Raw genomic sequence first — 26,410 nt, 5'->3', positions numbered from 1 at the left:
CAAGACCTTTAAAATATACTCCGTGGAGTTCTGGTTCTCAGCAGCGCCGCTTTCCTCCTCCCACCGCAGCACCGACCACATGAATCCCCCCATCGTCTCCCAGGCTTCGGTCTAGTCTCCTACTTCAGCGTGTACTTGGCCGGGGGCAGCCTGTGTGTGGAGTCCTGTGGGGAGACAGCAGAGGGGAAGGGAGGAACTGAGTCGGGGTCTGCCAGAGAGCTGGGCCTCCTCCCCGTCCCTCCCCCTTGCCCCTTGCCCCTTCAAGGGTTGTTTTTTTTTTTTTTGAAGTGTAGTTGATTTACAATGTTAGTTTCAGGTGTACAGCAAAGTGATTCAGTTATACAAACACATATATACACATCCTTTTTTGTATTCTTTTCCATTATAGGTTATTATGAGACATTGAATGTAATTCCCTGTGCTGTACAGGAGGACCTTATTGTTTATCTATTTTACATATAGTAACGTGTGTCTGTTAATCCCCAACCCCCTTCCAGGGTTTCTTGATCACTGATTTTTTCAGGTGGATACTTGCCTGCACCAGCCTGATGGAATCCAAACCTCTTTGTTTCTGTTTCTGAGAAAGATTTTCTTCCTCCTATTTGTGAAGAAAATATTTCTTTAAAAAAGGAGAGAAAACCATAATTAAACTGTAGGATGTGCATAGAACCTGAGGCTGTCGAAGACAAAAAGCCTTGTGCAAATGAATTGCGAGAGAGAAATGGGGAAACACGCGGCATAATTTTCCCTGCGCGTGGCCTGTTTCTGCAGTTCCACTGTTGATGAACATGGGGTCTGTTTCTAGCAGTAGCTTAGGACACAGTTAACCAGGAATCGGTCCCCTGACCCCATGCACACCCCACCAGCCAGGACCCTAGGGTGTGCACCACCTGGACCGGCCCCTCCGGGTCCGCGGGGGCAGGGGACGCACGAGTGATCCCAGCGTCCACCGCTAGATGGAGCCCTTGCTATGCACAAGCCCAGCCCCCAGCGCCCCGGGGTGCGGGCGAAGCCTTTAGCTGGAGGGCAGTATTTTTCCAGTGGTACTTGGTTTAGGGAATCCATCTCTCTTCAGTTCGGCTGGAAGCCCAGCTGCTGTCGCAGGTGCTCAACAATTCTCAGCGTGGACCCGTTCACGGTACCCTTACGTGTGCACCGTCATGCACGCGAGCCCGCGCGCTCACACACACGCGCGCGCGCGCGGCACCCACTGCCTCTACCAACTGTTCCCTGGAGCTCTCGGCGAGTCCCGCTGGCAGCCTCGGTCCCTCCAGGCAGCTCTTCTGTAGCCAGAAACTCCCTGTTTCGGGGTGAGACTCTCTGGCTTCGTGAACACACAGCTTCACTGCAATTAGCTGTCTAATTGCTCACCCACACTGAGCCCATGTGTGTGTTACTAATTATGATTTATTTAAAAACCCTCTGCCATTCTTTGTTCTCTGTTTCCTCTCCACTGAAGGGCCAAGGGATGGATTTGATTTGCAAACTGTTGCGAATGGTAAGTTTTCCTTTCCTCTGTGCTGTCTGGGCTGCTCCTTCCAGGTTCAAAAGCAGACCTAATGCCCAGTGTGCCCACCTGCTACCTGCTACCTGTCCCTCCTTCAAGAAAAGGTCTAAGCCTGGAAGGCGGTAACTGCCACATCAGATGTCACATTAACGCAGCGCTGACCCCCAGAGCTGTTCGTCTAACACAGACCAGATCCTACACCCACATTTCACACCCGTGTATACATCCCCATCTAACTGCACATAAGCTTTCCAGCTCAGTGTGTGCAAAACTGGGTCCCAAACTTTAGCCCCAAACCCACTCTGCCCCCATCCCTCCATCCCTCATCTTGTCCAGGCCGGAAACCCAGAAATCCTTGAGTCCTCACTTGTCATCACTCCCAGTGTCTGTCTTCAGGTTTGATGAATTTACTTCCTCCTGTCTCTCTACCTGTCCGGCACTCTCTCTTCTCCCTGCTGCCCTTTGAATCCAACCCTCCCATTCTGGCCTAGAGCACGGTCCTGGTCTCCCCTGGTCTCCCAGCATCCGATCTCGAGTCCCATCACCCCCAACCCCCGCCCTGTCCACACCACGGCCAGGCTGATCTACCTGACACACCTCGTGCCCTCGCCTGGTTAAAAGCCCCCTGGGCCCCCAGCACATCTCATCAGACCTCTCCTGAGGGGCGCTCTGTCCCCCTCTCCTCTCCTGGGGCTCCCCCCTCAGTGAAGGAGCCTCGCTCCGTCTGCAGCTCCCTCCTGCCTTATCCTCATGCCCTGCAGAGACGCCCTCTCCATCCTGGCCTGGAGAGACCCAGTCTCGTCCCTCAGCAGAGCCTCCCCTGGTCCCTACAGGTGCAGGCATTACACTTCCTGTCGGAGCCCGCGTCGCACACAGTGCTGTTGCCTCCCTGTTTGTCTTCCCTCCCAGACGACAAGCTCCGGGAGGTGGGGACGTCTTCCCACCCCGGCCGTCTCCCCAGCGCCCTACACCTGACGGTCACCCTGCGAATGCTTAGAGCAGGAACAGAAGCCAAGACAACACTGGCATTGCCGTGGGGTGGTGCCCAGCAAATGCCAGCGGGAGGGGCTGGTGTCTGTGTGTGCGTGTGTGAGTGCGTCTGTGTGTGTGTGTGTGTGTGTGTGTGTGTGTGTGTGAGAGAGAGACTGAGAGAGAACAGGAGGGGTTCTGGGCTCACAGCAGGCCCTCAATCTCTCCCTTTTAGTTAATTATTATCTAAACGCAGACCCGCAGGGCACATGGCATTTTGCTTGCAGCCTGGGGGAAGCTACCTCCAAAGTGAAATATGCATAGAGTAGACAGATGTCTGCACCGCCAAGCCCTGCGTGAAGGTGAGAAGAACGTTTCATGAGAGACACCTGAGCAAGCAAAGGACCGCCGTCAGGGACCAGTGCCCAAGGGCCCTGCCTCTGGACAGACCCTAACTGGCCACCCTCATGGGAGTTCTCATCCGTGACCAGGAATCACAGAGAGGGACAGAGGAAGGACCGAGGTGCTACTGCACTCATGTTTTAGCTTCGAAATGGTCAAAGTGAGGCCTGGAGTGTAGACACGGCACTTCCTGAGAGTGGGAGACAGAGAAGCAGTGAAGCACTGCCCGGAGCCCTGGGACTTGCCACCCAGCCCGGGGGCACGCCCTCGGCAGCCAGCCTCCAACCCCGCCCTGGGTCTCCTCGCTGCCTCACCGCGGGGTCCTGTCCTTCCCAGAGCAGCCCCCGTCCGGTGACCATGCCAGGAGCAGAACAGAGGTAAAGTATTATTCATTTCTGAAATGAAACGCTCTGAGCACCCTCTGTTTACCGAGTATCTGTTAGCGCTGCAGACTGGATCTGAAATTCTGAAAATGAATCTGTTCATAGATTTATTTGTTTAATCTTGTAGTTTGACCGTCGGTTGTCAGTTCTGTGTGTTGCTGGGTGCTCTCAGAGAGCAGAGCCGCCCTGTGTTCTCCTGTGTGCAGCATCACTGACCAGGTGTCGATCAGCGCTGCTGTCCCGTGATGCTCTAACTCAGCAACAGAAAGAGGCTTCTAGTGGGCTGTGCAGCCTCGAGTGAAGTCTTGGGGGAAAGGCGAACCCAGGGCCTGCCAGAAATGCAGGCTTCTTACCACGCATCTCTGAACCCTCACGTCCTGTTCCCGCAGGGGGCTGTGGACACACCTGAAGCTCATGAATAGCCTGAAATGATGAAAATTTATGAGGTCAGTGTCTGCGTTTTTTTTTTCTTGGGAAGGAATAAGGGGAGGACATACACTTTCCATCAGGTTCTCAGAGCTGCTGCAATGATTATAAAACAAAACAAAACAAAACCCCTGAATGTGAAGCCTTGGTGGTGCTTCCTTCTGTGCAGCCTGGTGTAAAGCGTTTCGCAGCTGGGGTCTCGGTTTCTCATGTGGACACGGAACCTCCTGCCTCCTGATGCCCACCCTTGCCGTGGTGATCGCAGGAGATGAGCGATGAACACCCTCTCCACGGCACCTGTTCACCTTGGGGGGGGAGGCATCCTCCTGGGAAGCTGAGTCATAGGGTGTGGAAGGGGCGAGACTCCAACGGTAACCAAGTACACGTGTCTTAGGCCTGGCTCATCCAGATGTCGACCTTCAGAAAGGATCTGCGTGCGAGTGGTTTCGCTGGGAGGTGATGCCAGGAGACAGGAGGGGGAGTGTTTGAGTGAACAGGGAGGGGCCGGAAGCCTGCCTGCGAGGGCTTGTTTCTGGGAGCAGCTGGGACTCAGCCCCAAAGTGCAGAGCATGCCCTGAGATGTCCTCCCTGGGGGCCCAGCCTGCACGGGCAGGGGGAGCGTCGGGCCGAGTCACAGGTGCTGCGGGAGGAGGCCGCCTGCGCGCACTGGAGTGTGAGAGCCACGTGGTAGGGCAGCGGCAGGGTGGCCACGGCAAACTCCCAGCTGGAGACGGTCTCTTGCATTACCCGTACCGTATCCCCAGTCAGTGGTTCCCAAACGTAGCTTCCTGCTAGGATCACCTGGAAGACTGGAAAAGAAAATCCGTTTACAGGACCTGAAGTTGGGACATTTTAATTCACTATGTCTAGGGCAAGTTCTGATAACTGACAATTTTCAAAGGCTCTCTACGTAATTCTAATGGTCAGTTTGGGAAACATGGCACTTAGAAAACCCATTTGATGTAGATGTAATTTGCTCCATTTTGAAGGTGAGGAAGCTGTCTTGATGTGTTGAGTGTTTTTTGCAGTATTTCTCCTGGATTGTGGTGGAAGTAGCATTCCAACCAATGCCCACCCCTTCACGCCAGTGTCCCGCGGCCTCTTTCAGACCCTCTTTCTCTTTAGAGGTCACATCTCTTGAACTTCAGGGGAGAGGGTGGGACACGCACCTGCTGAAGTGCAGAATCCTAGCCTTGCGCCTCCGAAGGCGTCTGTGTTACCGACCAACAGTGAAGCTGCTCCTCCTTTGTTATCATGTCCTCTGCCCCGGCCGGGTTCCTAGCACCCCATGCCTGGATTATTGAAGTGTCTCCCTACCTCCTGCCTTCAGTCACTCCTTTCTCTAGTCCTGTGACATCCTGCCAACACAGCCTTCATCACGCCTTCTCTTCCCTGGAAGCCTGCAGGGGCCCCTCATTCCTCCTCCATAAAACCGGGTCAGACCTTCCTGATGGGATACAGAGCCACTCACGACCCACCTCCCATCCCACGTTTCCAGCCTTCGTCATCTGTCTCACGGAGGATGACCTACCAGTCAGCATGCAGGCAGGAAGCCAGAAACCTCTCCAGGTATCTGAAGAAAAACAATTTTAAAAAGGGAGTTGATTAGCTAGGCATCGGAGGACTGAGAAAACCAAAAGGGGACTTGAGGCCTCACAGAGGTTATGACTACGGGAAGGGCTGGAAGGCAGAGGGAAGACACTAATGAGGCCCGAGGAGCTCAGAGGAGCTCAGTGGAGCTGAGGCGCAGCTCTCCAAGGAGGGGAGCCTCCCCAGAGCTGCTGGTACCTCAAGAGCTCGGGGGGGGGTCCTTCAAAGAGGCGCCCACACCTCGGGGGGCAGGGCTCGCCCAGCTTCCGCTGTAGCTCAGGAGTTTGGAGTAAGGCCCCTCTTGAGGGGGGCTTGTACCTCCGAGGGCGCAGGAGGGCCAGGAGACAAAGGGTCCTGAGGCTGGAGCCCTGAGGCGGCACCCTGTTAACGGGGCAAGCCTGGCAGGAGGAGTAGGCTCACGGGAGGGGCCGAGTCCCGGACGTGCCCTGGTCTTCCCGCCTCACCCCAGGGTCCCCTGTTTGTGGGGCCTCACGGGGGGCCAGCTAGCCTGCGGCTGGAGTGGTGGCCGCCAGGTGGGCTCGGCTGCTATGCATCTCAGGCTCATGCTACCCTGTCTACTGGGATCCCCCCCACCACCAGACTGCTCCACATCAGCTCTCACGCGTCTTCCCTCTGAGCAGACCTCGGGGCCTTCCCCCAGCTGGAAGTTATGCTTTCCTTTTCAGCTCCCCTCTGCCGTTCCTGCTTCTGTGGGGCGGTGTTCATGCTGTGTTACAGTGGCCTCCTGTCTGTTCCTCTGCTTGAGGGCAAACCCTCCAAGAGGAGGATGTTCGTTATTACTGGCTGTGCCTCCGAGTGTTCAGTGAATGTGGACAGACCTGTGGGGCAGGTGGGCCTAGCCCTGTGTCTCTGTCAACAATCTTAGCTGTTGGCAAACATGGAAACAGAAAAATAAAACAGACATGGCTTCTAGGATCGTTGGAGAATTTAGAAATCCCGTTGGATTTCCAGTTCCCGGGTCCCTTTGGTCTGAAGAGCACAGACCTTGGCAGGTGTTTGGTCGTGCCTTGCATAGCCCACGTCTCTGTCCTTCTCTCATTTACCTCTTTTCTCTTATTTCCACAGGACCTTGATTGTCTCCCCAGCAATTAATTCCTGCTGAGGTTTTAATAATCGCCTAGAGGTTCCGGGATGTTTTTATTTTAACGTGAATTCTCAGAGACTGCCAGTTCTTCTAGAATCTGAGGTCTGTGTTGCTAATGGTGGAATTTCAGGTCTTTACAACAGGCTGTGTGCACAGGTATTTTTGGCAGCCTTCATATTCATACTTGTGTTCCTAAAAACTCATTCAAATTCAGACCCAGCGAGTGCTCATCTGGCATTAGGGTATTCTGAGCATCCTGTTAAGCGTGTTTGCATTCATTCTATCACCCAATTGAATCTTCGCAGCAACTCTGAGGTAGGAATTATTACCCCATATTTATACCTAAGGAAACTGGGGATCAGAGAGATCAAATGAATTCCTGTGATCACGCAGCAGGTGAGTGATGGGGCTGGAATGTAAACGCAGGTCCGTTTGACTCTGTGCTCACGGCTCCTTCCCATTACTTCTGCTATGTGTGGGCTCAGCTCCAAAGTGGACCCGGATGCGGCAGGGAAGGCCACGCCCCCTGTGGGGAAGGACCGTCCTTCTGCAGAGGGCAAGGGCCCTTGTTCTCCAGAATGACGCAAGGGTCCTGCTCCCGGGGAGAAACCGACGGGCGGGCTGTGGTCCGGTACCAGCGCCCCTGTCTGGGGAACTGAGGCTTTGCTGCGGGGTCATTTGACTTCCCTGAAGCTGTGGGTTTTCTGGGTTGTGGGGATAGGACGAATACCCCCGTTTTGGAACGTGGGGCTCTTTTATCTGCAAGGTTGAGACCTCTGTTGAGTCTTTGAGGACTCTCAGACGACCTTGAAGGGTCAGAAGTGTGGGAACCTTGAATCTCTGGTTTAAAAATCAGCTTTTTGAGGGCGGGCGCTTCAGTCACCAGTTCATGACCTGTGCGGGAGGTGTATGAGCAGGTCTGAGGCCCCAGGGTGAACGCATCCCCAGCATGACCTTTAGGGGTCCAGCCGCCCACTCGTGACGAATCCACGCCGAGCAGCCCCCCGTTGCTTGCTGGGTATTGGAGCGGGCCTTCAGCTGCCCCGGGGAGTAATTCACGGCGCTCCTCCCCTGCCGCTGCGGCCGCCTCCGAGGGCTCTGGGCTCTGCCCTGCGCTGCGGCTCCCGCGCTCCCGGGGGCGCTGGCTGCGGGAGGGAGACGCGTGAGGGTGTGGTCCCCCGGGGCGAGGCCAGCGCAGTCCCGGTTTCTGTGGCGCCCTCGAGACCCCAGACTGCTGCGTCTCCCACGTCTCTCGTCGCAACGTTTAGCGCTGCCTTGTAGTTCACCCGAGGACATGTTCCGGGGAAATCATAGAATATTTATTAGCGTTATTACATTTTCTCCTGCACCTTTTATCCCGGAGGATCCCCAAATGCTTTGCTAACAGAATATCCAGGGAGATTTTACCCATGTCTAAAATCGAGCTGCGTTTCTTCTTTCTTCGCTCCCCGCACTCCTCTCTGCTTTCCCGCCGCCCACGTTCGCCTGAATTGTTACGACCCCCCGTTGCTTAGCGCGTAACCCTGACGTGTCTGAAGCTGGTGGTGTTGATGTCCTCTGGCGGCCGTGACAAACGACCGCAAACCTGGGGCCTTGGAACAACGCACGCCTGCTCTCTCCCGGCCTGGAGTCGGAAATGCAAGGTGGGCTGCACATGGGGGCGGGGGCCGCGGAGAGCTGGCGGCCCGGCTCCGGCCGGAGCTCCGGCGCGGCCGCTCCCTGCGCCCCCACGCGCAGGCCCGCGCCCCCTGCGCGCCTCGGCTCGTGGCCTCTTCCGCGTCCCCGGGGCCGGCGGCGTGGCACCTGCAGTTCTCGCTCCGTCCCGTCTTCACGTTGCTTTCTGTTCTGCACCGAAGCCTCCCCCGGCCCTCCTCTCACAAGGACACGTGTGGAAGCACTGGGGGTCTCCTGGCGCCATCCCAGGTAATCTCGTCACATCGGCAGTCACGTCTGCCAGCAGAGCAACAGTCGGGTTCCGGGGACTAGAGTTTTGGTGTCTCTGGGGCCGTCATGCAGCCTACCCCCGGGCAACGGAGGCTCTTGTCACCTGAGCAAAGTCAGCTCTGGTTCCCCGCCGCTCCCACCGCACACCACACACCTTGGCCAGCCGGGCCGCTCAGCCCGGGTCAGAACGTTTTGCACATTGCTGCGCTGGCATCTTCATTCACGGCTTGCTTTGTTTGGACCAGAAATGCTCCCTTTCCCCGCGGTTCCCCGCCCTCCCCGTGCCCCGAACCCCTCTGAAGGGCCCCCTGCTGCTCCTCGGCTCGTGCGCGTGAGCTTGGACAGGTGCTGCCGGCTCAGCGGCGCGCTCCCTCCCGCGACGCTCGCCGTCCCTGGCGGGACCGCCGCCTGCCTTTCGCGGGGCGCCTCTGGTAAATGCCGCGTGAATTGCTGCCACAGGCGTGACAGGACAGGGGACGTTCGCAGGCTGATTCTACAAGCTGTGGTTTTTGTCACGCAGCAAACATTCGTTGTTCATTTAAAGATATTTACTAAGTTTTCCTCTGACTCCAGCCCAGTTCAGTGTGATGAGCAGGGATGCCTTAGCCATTAAGGAGCTTAAGACTTTGAGGAGGCTCTGGGCACCGAGTAAGGAAGTAGGATTCCTGCAAAGCAAAAGAGGAGCTCTGGGTGCTGTGAGAGCCCCCAGCAGGGGCCTGCCTGGCCTCCCTGGGAGAGTCGATGGAAATTAATTCTGCAATTAAAGCGTCCACTCGAAGGACAATCATAGCGTTATTATTCACAACAAAGATCCACTTTCCGTCCGCATGGTGCTTTTTATGAGGTGTGACCATAATGTAATAGAGTGATTTTTTTTTAAACAAACACAACAAATTATATTACAGGGAATCTCAGCGGTGGAGGGGAACTTCAAGGCCATATTGTTCAACTGTCTTTCTCAGGCGGCTGTTCCTGCTGCATCCTGCCCGATGCGTGTTTGCCTGGATTCTGTTCGAACCATCTGCAGGGAGTGTTGTTTTTCAGAAAAGTCACCTTGGATACCACGTGTACGTTAGACAATACAGAGGAAAGCGGGTGCCGTGTAAGTCTGGTACATGCATGTAGATTGTATATAGAGATACCTGTGTGTATATGTATGTATGTGTGAACATGTGCACACACATGCATATATGTAGTTACATAATAGACTCACTTTTTAAACTGTGAACAAAACTCTTGTTATTTGAAGATTTGCTGTGGAAACAGTGCCCTGTGTTTGTTTCCTGGCTCCGTGTGTGTAAAAGGCGATATAAAGGCAGTTTCTGGTGAGGGGTTGAGTCCAGGCGGGGGAACGAGAGGGAATTTTCACCAGTTCTGAGGGCTGCAGGTTCATGTCACCTCCGTGCTGACAAAAACACTCAGTTAACAGATTAACCCAATAGCAAAATATTAATGCGTTAGGGGTGCAAATCATTAAAAAGTTCAGAAGAAATTAGTCTATGCTAAATCTGTGTGCGTGTTTGCGTCTGTGACTGTGTACGTAAGGCAGCTGTGCTGTGATTCTGCAGTCCTGAGAGAGGAGCTCCAGCGGTATCTGGGAAAATAGCATTATTGTTGAAGCCCACTGGGATGTATCTATTCTCTCTCAAGTCACTAGTTTGACCAGGAACACATTCAGGCGTATACAAGCCTGTAGCTATTTCAGAACAATTTTGCAAGGACAACATCTACATAGTATCTCTTCTCCTTTCTAAAAGGGAGGGCCAAGCTCAAAAGCAGGCGGCTTAATGGAAGGACCATGAGACTCGGAGCCACCAGACAGATGAGAGGTCAGATCATGGCTCTGCCACTTAGATGCTGTGTGGCCTTAATGAAGTTACTTACTGTCTCTGAGTCAGTTTCATCTGTTAAATGAGGCTAATCACGCTTTCTTCACAGGCTGGCTGCAGAGAGTAAGTATGTTCAGCATGTAGTGGAACTCAAGTCACAGTCTGCCCTTTCCTGAAGCTGGGACTCACCTTCTATCTCATTTCGTGGTAAATAAAATAAGAAATAAGAATGTAAGATGAGTTTTCTAAGATTCCATGATTTTCTGAATACAAAGTCCAGGCTAGTTGATTCTTACATACTATTCTTTTTTATTCTGTCCAAAAAGAAGTGTGCGTTATTTTTCATTTTTTTTGAAAGAAATAAATACAAACAGACACTTCTGTGTGCACTTGCCTGTATCCTCTCCGGACACTTGACTTTTCAGCTGTGTAGGGCCCCCTCCTGGACCTGAGACAGGGTGCGCTGGCACCTTGTTGTTGTTTTTAAATTGAAGTACAGTCAATTGCAATGTGTCAGTCTCTGCTGCACAGCACAATGTCCTGGTTGTGCATATACATACATATATTTATTTTCATATTTTTTCCATTAAAGTTATTACAAGATATTGAACATAGTTCCCTGTGCTATACAAAAGAAACCTTTTTTAAAAAATCTATTTTTATATATAGTGGCTAACACTGGTAAACCTCAAACTCCCAAGTTTATCCCCTCCCCCCCCTTCCCCGGTACCCATGAGGTTGTTTAGGAAGTCTGCAAGTTGGGACGTTGTTTTTGACGTCAGAATCTGCATCAGACGCCCCCATGAGGAAGCATCTTTTACTACAAGGGTGCACCTGATGATTTTAGGATGCTCTGATGACACCTGAAAGCTCACCTGAGGTTTAGTGTCCTGTCTGACGCCAACCCCTGCAGGAGCTGGTTTTCTTGCAGGGCTGTGCCCTGCCCCCCCCCCATGTAGTGTGCTGAGCCCTCATCCCCCTTTGCTCTCCTGAAGTGAATCTGCTCTGACCACAGGGATGAAAGGGATGGTTAATCGTAGTCAGGGAGCCGGGGTCACTCTGAGTGCTGGGACAAGGGGTTTATTTTGGCAGTTAGATCTTGCATAGTCGGGAAGGAACTGGAAAAGCAAAGGTCAGAAAGGGAGTTGGGGGTACAGTAAGGGAGCCAGCCACCAACCAGACAACCTGAGACTATGTCCAGCCCCGGCAGTGGCAGTGTGAACGGGGCCCCGCGGGGAGGGCGCTGGGAGATGTTGCTCTAAGCAGCTGTCACCGCCGTGGGTCCTGGACAGGTGTGTGTGTGCTGAGCCCCGTCGGCGGTGGCGCCACAGGTCAGTAGAGAGGAAGAGCGCTGGATGAGGAGGGGTTTTGAAATCAGGATTTTGCTGGCTTCATAAACCAAATGTGGCACGGTCCTTTTTTAATTTCCGAGGGAGTTTGTGAATGACTTCATTTTTTTCTTAAGTGTGTCGTGTAATTGCTGGTAAGCCATCTGGACTGTAAATTTTCCTTTTGGTTATGAATTTCATCCTAAAAAAACTAGATATGGGCTATTTTTATTTTCTATATTTTTTGTGTCAGTTTTACAAAGTTGTGTTTTCAAAGAATGTGTTCGGTTCATTGAAGTTGTGAAATTTATTGGCATAAAGTTCTTATAATGTTCCTTATCATGCTGTTTGTAGGTCTGTAGGATGGGGCCCCCTTTCTATTTCTGATAATGATAATGAAACTATTCTTTCTTTCTTTTTCTTGCTTAGATTTTCAGAATTTTATCAGCTTTTCAAAGATTATTGTTTGTTCTATGTTTCTTCTACTTATTTTGGGTTTAACATTCTCTTTTTCCCTAACTTCTTATAATGGAAACTGAGATCACTTATTTTAAGTATTTACTTTTACTTCTAATATAAGCATTTAAAGTAATCTGTTTCCTTGCTAGACCCATTTTAGAGGCATCACACAGATTTTGACATGCTGTATTTTTATTACCTTTCGAGTTAAAGTATTTTCTAATTTCCCTTATGAGTTATACTTTGATCCATGGATTATTCAGGAGTATGCTGCTTAATTTCCAAATATTTGAGAATTTCTACATACTATATTTTTATTATTTTCCTATTTTAATCCTTTGTGGTCAGAGAACATATGTGCAAGATTTAAACCTTCTGGAATGGATTGAAACTTGTTTCATAGTACAATATATAGTTTATAGTTTATACATTGACTATAGGTGTCCCTATGTTATATCTGTGCACCTAAAATATGTGTCTTCTGTAATTTTAGGGTTGCATTGTTCTAAAAAATCTAATTAGATCGAGGCTGTTTATAGTGTTGAACAAATCTTTGTATTTCCTTATTGTTTTTTTCCTGTAGTTATTCTAACAATTTTTGATTGAGGGAGTTTTAAATCTCTAACTATACTGTGTATTTTTCTATTTCTCTCTTTATTTCCATCATTTCCTGCTTCGTGTATTTTGATGCTCTGTTGTTACAAGCGCTGACAGGGTTGCTTTATCTTTCATAAGAATTGATCTGTTTTTATCCGTGTGATCTTTCTCTCTTTGTCTTTGGTAATATTCCTTGTCAGGATACCTGTTCTGTCTGTTATCAGCCATTCAAGGCTTCTGTTTATAGGGTTTATCTTGTCCCACCCTTTTTCTTTCAACCTATCGGGGTCTTTATATTTATAGTGCATCTCTTGTAGACAACGTAGAATTCAGCTTTTGTCCCCCCAGTCTGAAAATCTCTTCAATTGGAGTGTGTCGTCCACTTGCTTTTCATGTAACTGTTGATGTTTTGGGATTTAGTCTACCATCTTGCTGTTTGTTTTTCACTTGTTACATCTTTTTTTTCCTCAGTTTCTTTTCTTTAGAATTCATCAACTATTTTAGGATTTAATTTTATTGATTCTATTGGCTTTTCAGCCATGCCTCTTTGTGTCTTTTCAGAGTTGTTCTAGGAATTACTGTACGATCGTTAATGTCTCACAACCTCCTTAACGTTGATATTGCATCTCATTACACACAATGTGAATATTCTCTGAGTTTAATTTCATTCACTCTCACCCTCTGTGCTGTTGTTTTCGGGTACCTTACTTTTAAATGTGTTAATACCAGGGAATAATTGTTTGGATTTTGCTTTAAAAAGTCAGCTGCTTTTAAAGGGATGAAGGGAAGAATAAATAATATTATTTATATTTATCTGTGTATCTGTCTGTCCCTGGGCTTTCCATTCTTCCTGCAGATCAGACGTTCCGTTCTGCACTACGAAGAGCTTCTTTCAGGGCACCCTGTCATGACGGTCCTCTGAGCATGAGTTCTCTCAGTTTCCGCGTATCTACAAATGTGTTCATTTCACTTCCACTTTTAATTTGAGAATTATTTTTGCTTAATGTAAAACTTTATTTAATTTTGGGGTTTGATTTTGGTTTTTTTCTTTTTCTTTTTGTTATATGTGTTGCTTTTTATTTTATTTTATTTATCTATTTTTTAACATTTTTATTGATTTATAATCATTTTACAACGTTGTGTCAAATTCCAGTGTAGAGCACCATTTTTCAGTTAGGCATGAACATGCATATATTCATTGTCACATTTTTTTCTCTGTGAGCCACTGTAAGATCTTGTGTATGTTTTCTTTTCTCATTAAGCACTTTTACGGAATTTGCTCTTTTGTTTTCAGGCTTTTTTCGGTGTTTCTGACGAGAATTCAGTCATCCTTTGTATCCTTGTTCTACTGTCCGTAACATATTTTTTCACTGTTTTTTTTTCTTAAAAATTTTCTATTCATATTTGGACTTCAGCAATTTAAATATGATATACCTATATTTTCGTTTTTCTTTTTAAATTCTATATATGTTCACTGGCCTTGGATATGAAGGTTAGAATTCTTGGTTTATTTGGGAAATTTTTGGTTATTATTACTTCAATATTTCTGTTTCCCATTTTTTCTTCTTCTGGAAATGAACTGTATGTGTGTAATAACACTTGTGACTGTTTCACAGAACAAGGACTCCGTGTTACTTTATTTTAAGAAAGTCTTTTTCTCTCTCTTCTTCATTCGGAATAATAAAATGGCTCTGTCTAAGCTCACTGACCTTTTCTTCTGAAATCTGTGATCTGCTCTTAAGCTCATTCAGTACATTTCATTTCAGATCTTGTAATTTAAGTGTTAGAATTTCCATTTAGTCCTTTTTGCCTCTTCTTAAACTTTCATCTATTTGCTTGGCCATATTTATATTATCTTTGAACATTTTTTTTATTTTGAAAGTTTTTTTTACATTTTTTACTGAGTTATAGTCATTTTACAATGTTGTGTCAAATTTCAGTGTGGAGCACAATTTTTCAGTTATACATGAACATATATATATTCATTGTCACTTTTTTTTTTTTGCTGTGAGCTACCACAAGATCTTGTGTATATTTCCCTGTGCTACACAGTATAATCTTGTTTATCTATTCTGCATATGCCTGTCAATATCTACAAATTTTGAAATCCCAGTCTGTCCCTTCCCACCCCTGACCCCTTGGCAACCACAAGTTTGTATTCTGTGTCTGAGTCTGTTTCTGTTTTGTATTTATGTTCATTTTTTTTAAGATTCCACATATGAGCGATCTCATACGGTATTTTTCTTTCTCTTTCTGGCTTACTTCACTTAGAATGACATTCTCCAGGAACATCCATGTTGCTGCAAATGGCATTATGTTGTTGTTTTTTATGGCTGAGTAGTATTCCATTGTATAAATATACCACATCTTCTTTATCCAGTAATCTGTTAATGGACATTTAGGCTGTCTCCATGTCTTGGCTATTGTAAATAGTGCTGCTATGAACATTGGGGTGCAGGTGTCTTTTTGAAGTAGGGTTCCTTTTCGATATATGCCCAGGAGTGGGATTCCTGGGTCATATGGTAAGTCTATTCCTAGTCTTTTGAGGAATCTCCATACTGTTTTCCACAGTGGCTGCACCAAACTGCATTCCCACCAGCAGTGTAGGAGGGTTCCCTTTTCCCCACAGCCTCTCCAGCATTTGTCATTTGTGGACTTTTGAATGATGGCCATTCTGACTGGTGTGAGGTGACACCTCATTGTAGTTTTGATTTGCATTTCTCTGATAATTAGTGATATTGAGCATTTTTTCATGTGCCTATTGATCATCTGTATTTTTTCTTTGGAGAATTGCTTGTTTAAGCCTTCTGCCCATTTTTGGATTGGGTTTTTTTTTTCCTTATTGTGTACTTTGAGCTGCTTGTATATTCTGGAGATCAAGCCTTTGTCAGTTTCATCATTTGCAAACATTTTCCCCCATTCCGTAGGCTGTTGTTTTGTTTTACTTATGGTTTCCTTTGCTGTGCAGAAGCTTGTAAGCTGCATTAGGTCCCATTTGTTTATTCTTGCTTTTATTTCTATTGCTTGGATAGACTTCTCTAGGAGAACATTTTTGAGATGTATGTCTGACAATGTTTTGCCTATATTTTCTTCTAGGAAGTTTATTGTATCTTGTCTTATGTTAAAGTCTTTGATCCATTTTGAGTTTATTTCTGTGTATGGTGTAAGTGAGTGTTCTAGCTTCATTGCTTTACATGCTGCTGTCCAGTTTTCCCAGTGAACATATTTATTAATAGCTATGTTAAAGTCCTTGTGTGCTAATTCCAACATCTGGGTCATCTTAGGATCTGTTTCTATTGACCATTTTTTCCATTGATTATAGATCACATTTTTCTGCTTCTTTGCATATCTAATAATTTCTTATTGTATGCTGGACCCTGTGGGTGATATATCATAAGAAGCCTTGATTTAAAAAAATTATATTCAATATCTTGAAGTAACCTATAATGAAAAAGAATATAAAAGGATTATATGTATGTATTTGTGTGACTGAAACCTTATACTGTACATCAGAAACTGACACAACATTGTAAACTGATAAACTGACTATACTTCAATTAAAAACAAAACGAGCCTGGATTATGTTGTACTTTTTAAAAGAAAGTTGAATTTTGTTCTATTAAGCCTTTAAACGATTGGTGGGTCTTTTTCACTCTGTTAGGATTGTTTTTCTTCTTTATTTGGGTGGATCCAATTCAGCTCTGTCTTTAGTCCTAGGACATGGCTCTTACTTTAGAGCATGGTCTTTACTCCTCAAGGATGGCCTTTCTGAAGCCTCAGCTGAATGCCTAAGGTCCTCAATGAGATATCTTTACTCTGTCTCCTAGATTGTGTGACTTCTGGTTTCTCCATTCACCTCTGAGTCCCAGAGCATCCATTCCCTGCTATGCCTTGGGGACTCTCAACACTTTTGAGGTCACCCTTCTGTGTAGCTCCCTTCTCTCCTCTATCCTGCCCTGCAGATTCAGGGAGCTTCACTTGTCCTGAACACTGATCTCGGTTTCACAAAGCTCTGCTTGAGCTCCACTTCCCTGTGCCATTGTGTGCAGAGTGCTCCTGGTCAGAAAGCACATGCAGATGTAGAACTCATCTTGTATGCTTCCTTCTCTCCAGGGTCGCTGCTCTGTGCTTCCTGCTAGCCCCTGCCTAACGAGAGTTTCCTTGTGCATTTTGCCCAGTTTTGTGCTTGTGTGCAGTGGGAAGCTAAAACTGAGTTCTCACAGTTGCTTCCTAAACTTTAGATTCTTTTGGATACTTACATTGTTTTTCTTTTTCTCCTCTTTTTTCCCCCCTCCCCGTCTCTTTCTCTTTCTCCAGTCTTCCTTCTTCCCTCCCTCCCTCCCTCTCTGCCTTCCTTCCTTTGTCCCATCCATTCTTCCTTCCTTCTTCTGCAATCAAGACTTTAACATCAGCCAGTTTCAGAATTTACCTGCTTTTCCACTTCTTGAAGTACATTCAGCATAATATACCTCCTCTGCATGTTGATAGCAATCATGATCTCCCTGGATTCCTCTGCAAGCGAGGGGTGGTGCCTGTTTTGAACGGCAGCTTCTAGGTCAGCAGTGAGTATGCAATGGGGCTGTGTTAATACATTTCTTGAGGTCATATGTTTGAGGAGCTGAAGTCTCTGTGTTGCCCAACTGACTGCAACACAAGGGACAGACAATGTGGACTAATGACATAATGAATGTTGGGAGAGAGAGCATCACCTAGTGTGTATCTGAACATTTTCATATTTAAATAAAATTTAAAATCTCACTTACTTTTAACGACAAAGAAGCTAAGGTTGTTACTTTGATTTTCAGCAACTACAAGGGCATCCAGTTAAATAATTAGGGTGGAAAATTCCATTCTCTCTTGGGTAGCCATCCATCAGGCGTCCAGTGGACTGCAGTAGTTCCCTCGGATCCTCTACATTTTTTCACCCGTTCTCTGCTAGAATTGGACAGTGTATATGACAGCTGCCTCCAGGTCCTTCTAAAGTTTTTGGTCACTCGCTTATTATAGGTGCTGAGTTTCTTGCTCCACATAGGTCACTAATGGGCAAATGCAACGATTGCAATAATATTTGTTGATTAGAGAAGAAAATTTTACACCCTCGGTCTGGGGTGTTACAAATCTTGTTCCGAAATTAGATCATCCTTTTGATTCAGCTACATAAATCTCATGTGAAAAAATTTATTTATTATTTTTATTTTTGATCATATCTCATCTTCATTATGTTTTAATGCAATAGATCTTACTTGTTTTTCTGTTTGTTTGTTTATTGTCTGTTTCCCACACTGTGACCGTAAGGTCCATTAGAACAGGATGCTCCTGGGTTTTACCCATCGCTCTCTCTTCAGAGTCTAGAATAGCTAATAGCATGTTCTCAGCAAACTTTTATTTTTGCGTGTATAGCTCACCTCTTCTTTCTAGATGACAAATCCTTGAGGACGTGTGGGGTCTCACCCGTCCCTAACTTTTGTTTGCCTGTGGAACAATTCATAATGATTGAATGATTTGATAAATGAATGAAACCTCTGAAGAGTTCAGTTAATGCCACTAAATATTAAAGTTGAAAGAGGGCGTGAATACTCAGCAGTGAGAAAGAAGCAAAACCAGAACTTGGAAGGGAAGGAGGCGAGCTTGCTCTTGTGAAGATTCTTCCCGGCAGTGGCCAGCAGCTACAAAATCGCTTTCGGTCCTTTCTATAGAGACTCAGACTCCAGACAGGGTACTGCTGAATTAGGGAGGGCAGGCACTGGAAGTTCGAATTCCGCAGTCTTTTCTCTGTCTGTGCACAGGATGACCTTGGAGAATCAGAGCCTCTTTGTGCTGCTCTGTCCCTATGGAGATGAGAGAGCAGGAGGGAAGAGCTTTCTCCCCCCTTCCCACATAAGTGTTTGTTTTTAGCCTCATGAATTTGCCAGAGTGCTTAGATACCAAGGTGACAGACGTCAGAGAAAAGGACAGCAAAATAACCTGCTAGGAAGACAGAGAGGAATGGAGTGTGTTCCTAGGGGGTGTGGGGGCATGGGGTCTGGAATAATTTAGACAAAAGTTTGGAGATCCTTTTATGAATTTGGGAGATGGGCAGTTCAGTCTTGATTGCAACAGGATCTTGGCTGGAGTTAAGTGAGTGAGGTGGCTCTGGTGAGCGGTGACCTGCGTCGCCCCGCGGGGGTCTTAGGCGGGACTCGCGGGGCAGGAGCTGAAGCCAGAAAGAAATAGAACTGAGAGTGCCACCTGTCCTCCCCCAGACACACCTGGCCTGCTGTGGGGATTGCGATTCCAAAACTGAGACGCTGCCTCAGAAGGTACACACCCCCCCAGGTCCCACAGATCACGGCTTGCTCAAGCCTTCCACGGTCCCCTGTTTGTTCCGGGAGGAAGTAACACTGTGCACAGCCAGAGAGGCGTAGCCTTTTGTTCACTTGTATTTTGGCTTCTCTGTTACCTGTGTGTGGTGGGGACCATCAGGAAGAGATGATAATGAGGACGGGGAAGGCTTGGGGAAGAGACGGGGAGTAACACCGGTCTTCATGGTGCTGCCATCTTCACTTGTGGCCACATCGCAAGCGGCAGGCACTGAGAGCAATCTGGAGTTGCCATAACAACTAATGAACTGTCATTAGTCAAAGAAGGGGGGCTGGAGTCAAGAGTACCAACAAACAAAAACAAGAAAGAAAGAGGCATCTAAGAAAGGGAAGTAAGTTTCCAGCGCACGCCGATAGGGACATGAAAGTGTGTTTTAGAACGTGCTGGTGAAGGACGTAGCGTGAGGGATTAAACTGTGGAGGGAGACCTGAAGAAAAGGACAACCATCTGTGTAAGGGCATATTTAAAATTAAAAAAAAAATTTTTTTTGGTGGGTAATTAGGTTTATTTATTTATTTATTTATTAATGGAGGTGCCGGGGGTTGAACCCAGGACCTCATGCGTGCTAGGCATGCGCTCCACCACTGAGCTACACCCTCCCCTTGGACATATTTTTTTTAAATTGAAGTTCGAAAAGTGAGAGTTGGTTTGAGATAGCAAACCAGAAGGATCTCTCTCTCTCACACACACACACACGCAAACACACAAACACACACACAGGCAAACACACGCATCCTCCACGAGAGAAGCAGTTTGGGACCATCACTCAAGACCAGATGGACTTAGGTGATTTTTTTTGTATCTCAGTTTCTAAGGGCGCTTTTCCATGACTGAATTGACGTGTTGCAGGTGGGGTTGCTCCGTGTCCCTGTGGATCAGTGGCTTTTCACGGCTTCTGCACCTCGCAGACCACAATCTGTGCCACATCCACTGTCCTGCCAGCTTCCTGGAGAACTGGGCCAGCAGGAAGTGACAGAGGAGTGGTACCTGGGGGACGGCCCGGGAGGGAACAGACGTGCTCGATAGCTTCCTCCAAAGCCTGGCTGCTGGGCCTCAGGGACAAGTGGATTTGTTCATTCAATATACTTTCTGAGTCCCAAATCCCAGCTCCTAAGTTGGGTGTGAGGCGCTGGAGAGGGGGACAGATGTGGTTAGTGACCACAGTGGAGTCGAGGCTGTGTCTGAGAGTGACATTTAGGGAGCTGGGCAGGGAAGGGGCGTCACTGTCTCTAAAGGCCATCCCCAAGCTCTGCTGGGAACCAGAGGGAGCAGCGGCAGGGCGGGTGGGAGGGGAAGAGAAAGATTCGTGTCTGGCATTCAGACCACGAACATTCCCAGGGATCGAAGGCCTCTGCTTTTTCACCTTTGCCGAGCAACCCGTGGATTCTGATTTGAGCCCACCTTATCCCTTGTGAGTGGGGAGGACCGTGGTTCCCCCAGTGGGCGCGACAACCATTCCGAAGAGAAGAATGAGACTGATGGAGTGTGGCCATGTCTGTTTTCAGTTGGAAGCATTTGCAAGCTCAACTACAAAAGGCTACCTCGTGGAATAAAAACTTGCCATGTGCAAAGTACAATAGAAATCTCCCGGCTGCAAACAGAACTGTCTCTGGCTGCCAAGACTGAGGGACCTTGCAGAAGACAGAGCATGAAAGAGATTCTGCACAAAACAAAAGTCAGAGCACAATGGTATATATTTCAGGCACATGAAAGGATCTGTGGCAGCGACACTAAAGAGACATGATTCTCCTGCAGAACGAGGGCAGAGGGAGAGCAGCAACCCAATCAGCCGGTGCCGTTGTGGCAGAGAAGCAACCGGTCCTGTGAAGGGAGAGGGGAGACGGCTTATTTTTTTTATGAATTAATCTGTAGTTGGTTTTCATAAGTTGTTCAGAAACAAGCGAGCACATGAATAATACATACTGTGCACGGGCCCAAAAACGCAGAGCTATCTCCAGTTGAGATTGTGAAAATGAAGGCGTTTGGAGAAACATAATTGAGTAAAGGGACCGGAGAGAAGGCATCCGAGGGTGGGGGTGTGAACGGCAGCAGGGATCAGATGCCCCCGGGGGGGGGGGGAGACTGTCTATTTCTTCCTTCCCCCGTGAGGTTGCAGATTCTTGGAGAGCTGGAATAACCCTTTCTCTTTTACAAATCTGTATTTTCCCAGGTGGCGTGAAACAATACTTTGCACATAGCAGATGCACAAAAATGTGAATAGATAAATGTATTCGAAGTTGGTGTGGTGATGCATTTGACTGATTACTAGGCTGGCAATCACTGCATCACTGGTATGCAAGTGAAAGAAGAGAGCTGTATTCTTGGGACCGACGTGAATACAGGTGAGGCACCCTTTCCTTGCCTCAGCGGGTAAGTAAATCCGGGGATGGTGTGTCCCCAGGGATGCTTCACATGCTGGTGCAGCTCGCTGATCAGCCAGTCCCCCCCGAGGGCACACTGACTTTAACGTCTGCAATACTGAGCTGAAGTTAGGGGTCTTGATCAGCGCTTCTGCGAGCAGTAGCCCCACAAGAAGCTCTGTGGAGACAGAACCCCATGGTCAGCTGGGCTCAGGAGATGCTGCTTTCCATGGTCCTTCATTACCTCGTGAAAGGCTCAGAGAAATCCTGCAGTAAAATGCCCTGTTGAACCTCGTTTAATCCAATGCTTTCCAAACCAAGTTGACCATGGAAGATTTTCTTTTCCTTTATTTCCTTCTCTTTTAAAAAAATACCCATTAGCATCTTTCAGAACTAGTTTTCCATGAAGTAAATGTTGAGGAGTTCTGGTTTGGGTGAGCGTTAAGAAGCCAGGCACTTACCAAGTGCCTTTCATGTTCCGTGAAGGGGGGTGAGGCTGGAGGGGGTGACTAACACCGAGATCCTTCTCCTGGGGGTTTTTGGGTGTCACTGGGAAGGCAAACCACCAACCGAACACACCACGCCCACGTAGTTCTTTGCCCCGAACTGTAGGCTGTGCTCCTTGTAAAGCACTTGGTGTCTGTGATCTTATCATCTCCACGCCCCAACACTCCATCCACTGTGCCTCCTTTGCTGGGTTGGAAGCCCCCATCCCCAGCCCAGGCAGCTTGAGGCCCCAACTGCAGGCATCGTGGGTGTGGCTGCAGCCACCTGCCCCCACCAGCTCTTGCCACCCAGCAGCCTCAGAGCAGCGGCTGTGGTTCCTCGTGCACTTTCCAGACCGGCCCACACTGCAGCTGCTCGGAAGAGTGGTGCCAAGCACCCCGGACTCCTGAGAGGATGCGAGGGGCTGCTCCGGGTGGCTCTGGCTGCTGAAGCTCTGTGTAAACCAGTTATATTGACCCTGGCATGCGGCTGTTTTCATAGCAATCCTGCACGCGGCGTGAGAGCCACACCCTGGCGCCTCCGTCAGCAGCCTGGGCTCCGTTAGACGGACCTGCTGACAGACGTCCTCTCCAGCCTCAGTGACAGAGGGCTGAGCCCCCGGTGTACCTGGGGGACCACTGTGATGACGGCTTTTCAGCCCGTGATGTTATCTGAGGCCCGTCTTGAACTTCCCCGTGGTCTTCTGCCACGTGGTCCTCCCGCGTGAAACGGGACTGACGTGTCCATGGAGATGCCAGTGCCTGCTTCTCCCCTGGGAGGTGCATGGTGGGGAGACCAGGTCTGCTTCTCCTATGACAGTGAATTTCTTTGCATTTCTGGACAGTTCACTGTCTCCTGTCTCTGCACTCATCCACATCTGCTGTGTCACTTTGGCCCCATCGTTAAGAGTGTGAACAATTTCAAGCTTGGATTGTCCTAGATGCACCAGCTCTGCCCCGGACTGTGGGACTCGGGGTTGTAGGTGAGCCTTCTTCAGTCTCCAGCTCTTCACCTGGAAAGGGAGGGTGACATTGTTTACTGCAGATTACTCGAAAACTCGGCGAGCCCCGCCGCACAGAGAGCCTGGCACATGCAGGCTCTTAGCAATGGCTAGGTTCCTCACTTCCCGTTTCCTCCAGCTCAGTGCTGTGCAGGAGGGTTTTCGGTGGTGCTGGGACTGGCTTCTGTGTGTGCTGTCCGCGTGGAAGCTGCCGGCTGCCCGTGGCTGAGGAGCGCTTGAAGTGTAGCCGGTGCGGCTGAGGAGCTGAAATTGTAATTTTATTCAGTTTCATTAATGAAATAGCCACATGGGCTAATGGCCACCGCACCGAAGCACACAGCTCTGCATAAGTTAGCCAGCAGCTTCTAATACTCAGGGTGTCCAGAAGATGAACTAGATCTCAGTCTGGGGGGCCAGTGCCCACAGCTTCGGCTACACGCCCTCACTAGCTTTCCCTGTGGGATTCAATGCTGTCATGAACCACAGAGAGCTTCCAGAAACAGGGCCAGGATGGGAGCAGCTGCCTCTGAGGCCTGGGGGGAGGTCACACACCCGTTTTCCTGGACGTGCTCCTCAGGGGGAGGAGGCTGGGTCTTGGATGGGGATATGCTTGAGCCTGAATGCGATGTTACATGTAATTGGAGAGGTTTCGCAAGTCTTGTCACAGGCATGTAGGAGGACCGGCAGGCTTCATTCTACTCAATTCCATACAGATACATCCCTCACTGGTCCAGAGCTGAAATAATGATATTTGCCAAAGAGATTAGAGAACCTCGCCAGTTAACAGACGGGACCACCTCACCTCACGTGAAGTTCTCAAACCTGAGCTAAATGTATAAATGTCGAGGTCTTGGAACTGTTAACACCATTGGAGAGAGAAGGCTGGAGAATCTGGTGGGGGGAATTTAAATTTGGTGAAAAATTAGAATCACATGCAATATTTATTTTTGTAGTACAATTTACATATCTAAAATCATTTTGCTGAGAAGAAACATAAAATGTATTATGTATAACTTGATTTGCTCATAAAATTATCATTTAGGTAAAATTAGAGATGTGAAGAACTGGAAAAACAAAATGGAAAAAATAGGAGAGAACAGATTTTTTTACTGATTCATTTTCTTTATGTATTTATTTAACAAAAAGCATCCGGGGTTTGGGGGGTGAACATTCCTTCTGATATTTTTCTTTCTTTCTCCCTCCCTTCCTTCCTTCCTTCCTTTTTCCCCTCTTGGGTCTTGAAATCTTCATGTAAAACATCAGTTTAAGCCCATCTTTTTGTTACAGGCGCAGCCGCAGAGCAGAGTTAACCATCCTTTCCCTGGAACCATCCTCCCAAGTCACAGCCATTCGGAGACGACTCGGGCGTCTCCCTGTTACAGTTGGCGTCCCAGTTTCATCCCGTCCTCCCTCCTCTCGCTGCACCCCCTTCGGTACCTGCCCCTCCTTTCCCTGCTCTCAAGCCCAGGGCCTGGGGGGGCTGGTGTTGCCCATGGGGCTCCTGTGTGGATCCTCAGACCCCGCGCATGGGGCCCGGGCCAGGCTGTTGCTGGCGGAGCAGAAGGGAGAGTACAGCCTCTAAGCACAGCGACTCCTGGCCCTCCACCGCTCGTCACGTGCCAGGTGGTCTGCGAAGCACGAGGTGTTCATTTTCCCACGTAATCCTCCCCCAGCTCTCCGTGTACAAGGCTATAATTATTCCATTTCTTAGCTGGAGAAAGCATAGCTTAAGGAAAGTGAAGTAGCTTGCTTGAGGTCATGCAGCTGGTAAGCTCTTGAGTCAGCCTCAGAGCCTGGATTCAAACCCAGTTTGTGTGACTCCAATCTGTGGCCTATGACCCGCTACCCAGCAGTGCCTTAAGGCAGTGAGAATCCTAGATACATAGGGCTTTACGGTTTAATGCGTTTCCACACCCACTGGCTTATGTGAGTTTCACTGCAGCAGCTGTCCTGGGGGAGATGCAGGGGAAGCTGGAATCCCCACTTTAGAGATGTGCAAACTGGCTCAGAGAGGTTAGGGGCTCTGCCCCAGGTCACACAGTAAATGGAGCAGGCATTCAGACAGCATGCTGCCCACTGGAGGTCCACTCCACTCTGCCCAGCAGTTGGCCTGAACAGAGGGAAGTGTCTCTGGAACTGGTGTGCGCACACGCAAACTTTTCAGACCTGACGCCAGTGAATCCGAGTTGGGGGGAGGGGAACCCAGGGGATTTCTACCCCCGTCCCGACCCTGAGTTTACAAGGACTGAGAGGCATCGGAGAGAAGGCTTCTGGCCTTTCTTGCTGTTTTTGTTGATTTGTTTCTTCTTTCAAAAATCTTTTTTTTATGAGGCTGCCATAAAAACACTCATTAGACGGTGTTGATTTTCATTAATGTTGATTCTCCGAGAGCGCCATCCGTCTCCCGTGACCGGCGACCTCCTTCCCGTGGGAGAAGAAAGCTGCCTGACAAGTGAGCTCTGCAGATTGTAGGTGAGGGTCCAGATGTGAGGTAGCCTGTTGTTGCCAAAACAGGACGTGTGCTAGTGGTTTAATTTGCACAAAACCAACAGCATTCAGGTGCGTCCTTGCTGTTACCGAAATGCATTGCTGGAAAGCAGCCGTCTGTCCCCCTTCCCCCACCCCTCAGCCCTCCTCGCTTTCCGTCCTCCAGCTCACTCGTGCCTTTTGTGAAATCTGTGCTTTGAACACACCTGGAGGCAACAGTACATCTGTGGTCAGTGGGAAGGAATCACAAACCACAGACGCAAAGAGGAAACAGGGACGGGGGCCGCGTGGTTGCCGGGGTCGACCTGGAGCCTGGCAGCTTCGCTAGGAGCCACGATGGGTCGTGGTTGGCAGGAAGAACCTTTCCTCCCCCGGAGGATCCCCATTTGGGGAGTCCCTCCGCTGAACTTCCTCTGGTCCAGGGCCTCCATGCTGTGGGTTGACTAAGTGTTGTGTCCTCTCCAGGCGGCCTTTCCAAAGGCAGATGTCTCCTGGAGAGGTGGCTGCGTCGGTCACCTGACAAGCCCTGGAAGCCTGGATGGAGGGGTCATGGGCCTTGGGACAAAGGTGCGGCAAAGGCATCCTTTCCCACATCCCAGCTTTGCTCGTTCTGGGTCTGGGGACACCGACCTCCACCGAGACCTCGAGCTTCTGCCATCAGTGTTGGCCATCTGATGCACTTCTGCACCGGAGCAGGGTCTCCTCTGCAGACCCCAGGGGAGCTGGAGTCGGGGCAGCACAGACACCAGCTGTGCCTGTATTTCCGGGGCCTCCACAGCTGCCCCTCGTCCTGTCTTCCTGAGGTTCCTGTGCTCCTGGGTTGGAGAAGCCGGGGCCCAGAGACCAGGCTCCACCTAGGAGACCGAGGTCTTCTGAGACCATCTCTCCTGGGGGAGAGGGGACGGAGGGGAGCGCTTCCTCTCAGGAGACTGGCTGGCGGGTGCGTGCGAGGCCTCGCTGGTCCACTGGCAGGTGTCCCTTCCCACCTCCTGGTGCCCGTCCTCCCCGTCAGGCTCAGGTGCTCCTGGCTCAGTCAAGTAAGACGTCTCTGTGCTTCACTCACAGAGTCTCAGAACGGGACCTGGTTGTCACCTGAGGCAGGTCTTTGATGTGGCCGCGGCCTCCGGGTGCCGTGTGCCTGGGTGGCCTGGCTCATGCAGCAGGGAGCCTCCTCCCTC

General features: G+C 49.0%; 3 long non-coding RNA genes across 12 annotated transcripts; 2 read left to right on the top strand and 1 right to left on the bottom strand.

Moving 5' to 3' along the window:
• The first annotated feature begins 1,230 nt into the window (after nucleotides 1–1,230).
• LOC140691184 (uncharacterized) lies at nucleotides 1,231–7,076 on the top strand. Its single transcript, XR_012066726.1, has 4 exons — nucleotides 1,231–1,310; nucleotides 1,460–1,498; nucleotides 2,341–3,707; nucleotides 6,364–7,076. It is a non-coding gene; the product is annotated as an uncharacterized lncRNA (long non-coding RNA).
• On the bottom strand, nucleotides 3,352–7,972 carry LOC140691183 (uncharacterized). 4 transcript variants are annotated; one of them, XR_012066725.1, is made up of 5 exons: nucleotides 7,790–7,972; nucleotides 5,219–5,260; nucleotides 4,441–4,496; nucleotides 3,615–3,684; nucleotides 3,352–3,536 (listed from the first exon to the last, which is right to left on the bottom strand). It is a non-coding gene; the product is annotated as an uncharacterized lncRNA (long non-coding RNA). The 4 variants fall into 4 exon arrangements; XR_012066723.1 differs by having other exon boundaries at nucleotides 3,352–3,684; nucleotides 6,725–7,972; XR_012066722.1 differs by having other exon boundaries at nucleotides 3,352–3,684.
• Nucleotides 7,637–25,211, top strand: LOC140691182 (uncharacterized). 7 transcript variants are annotated; one of them, XR_012066718.1, is made up of 8 exons: nucleotides 7,666–8,025; nucleotides 8,239–8,305; nucleotides 9,289–9,428; nucleotides 10,084–10,155; nucleotides 10,265–10,362; nucleotides 21,070–21,241; nucleotides 22,590–22,727; nucleotides 24,033–25,103. It is a non-coding gene; the product is annotated as an uncharacterized lncRNA (long non-coding RNA). The 7 variants fall into 7 exon arrangements; XR_012066716.1 differs by lacking the exon at nucleotides 7,666–8,025 and adding an exon at nucleotides 16,857–17,094 and having other exon boundaries at nucleotides 8,156–8,305; XR_012066717.1 differs by lacking the exon at nucleotides 7,666–8,025 and adding an exon at nucleotides 25,135–25,211 and having other exon boundaries at nucleotides 8,158–8,305; nucleotides 24,033–24,178.
• The last annotated feature ends 1,199 nt before the right edge of the window (nucleotides 25,212–26,410 follow it).

The sequence above is a fragment of the Vicugna pacos genome, chromosome 33 (genome assembly GCF_048564905.1).
Source record: "Vicugna pacos chromosome 33, VicPac4, whole genome shotgun sequence".
Taxonomy (NCBI): domain Eukaryota; kingdom Metazoa; phylum Chordata; class Mammalia; order Artiodactyla; family Camelidae; genus Vicugna; species Vicugna pacos.
This window is presented reverse-complemented; position numbering and strand designations above follow the sequence as displayed.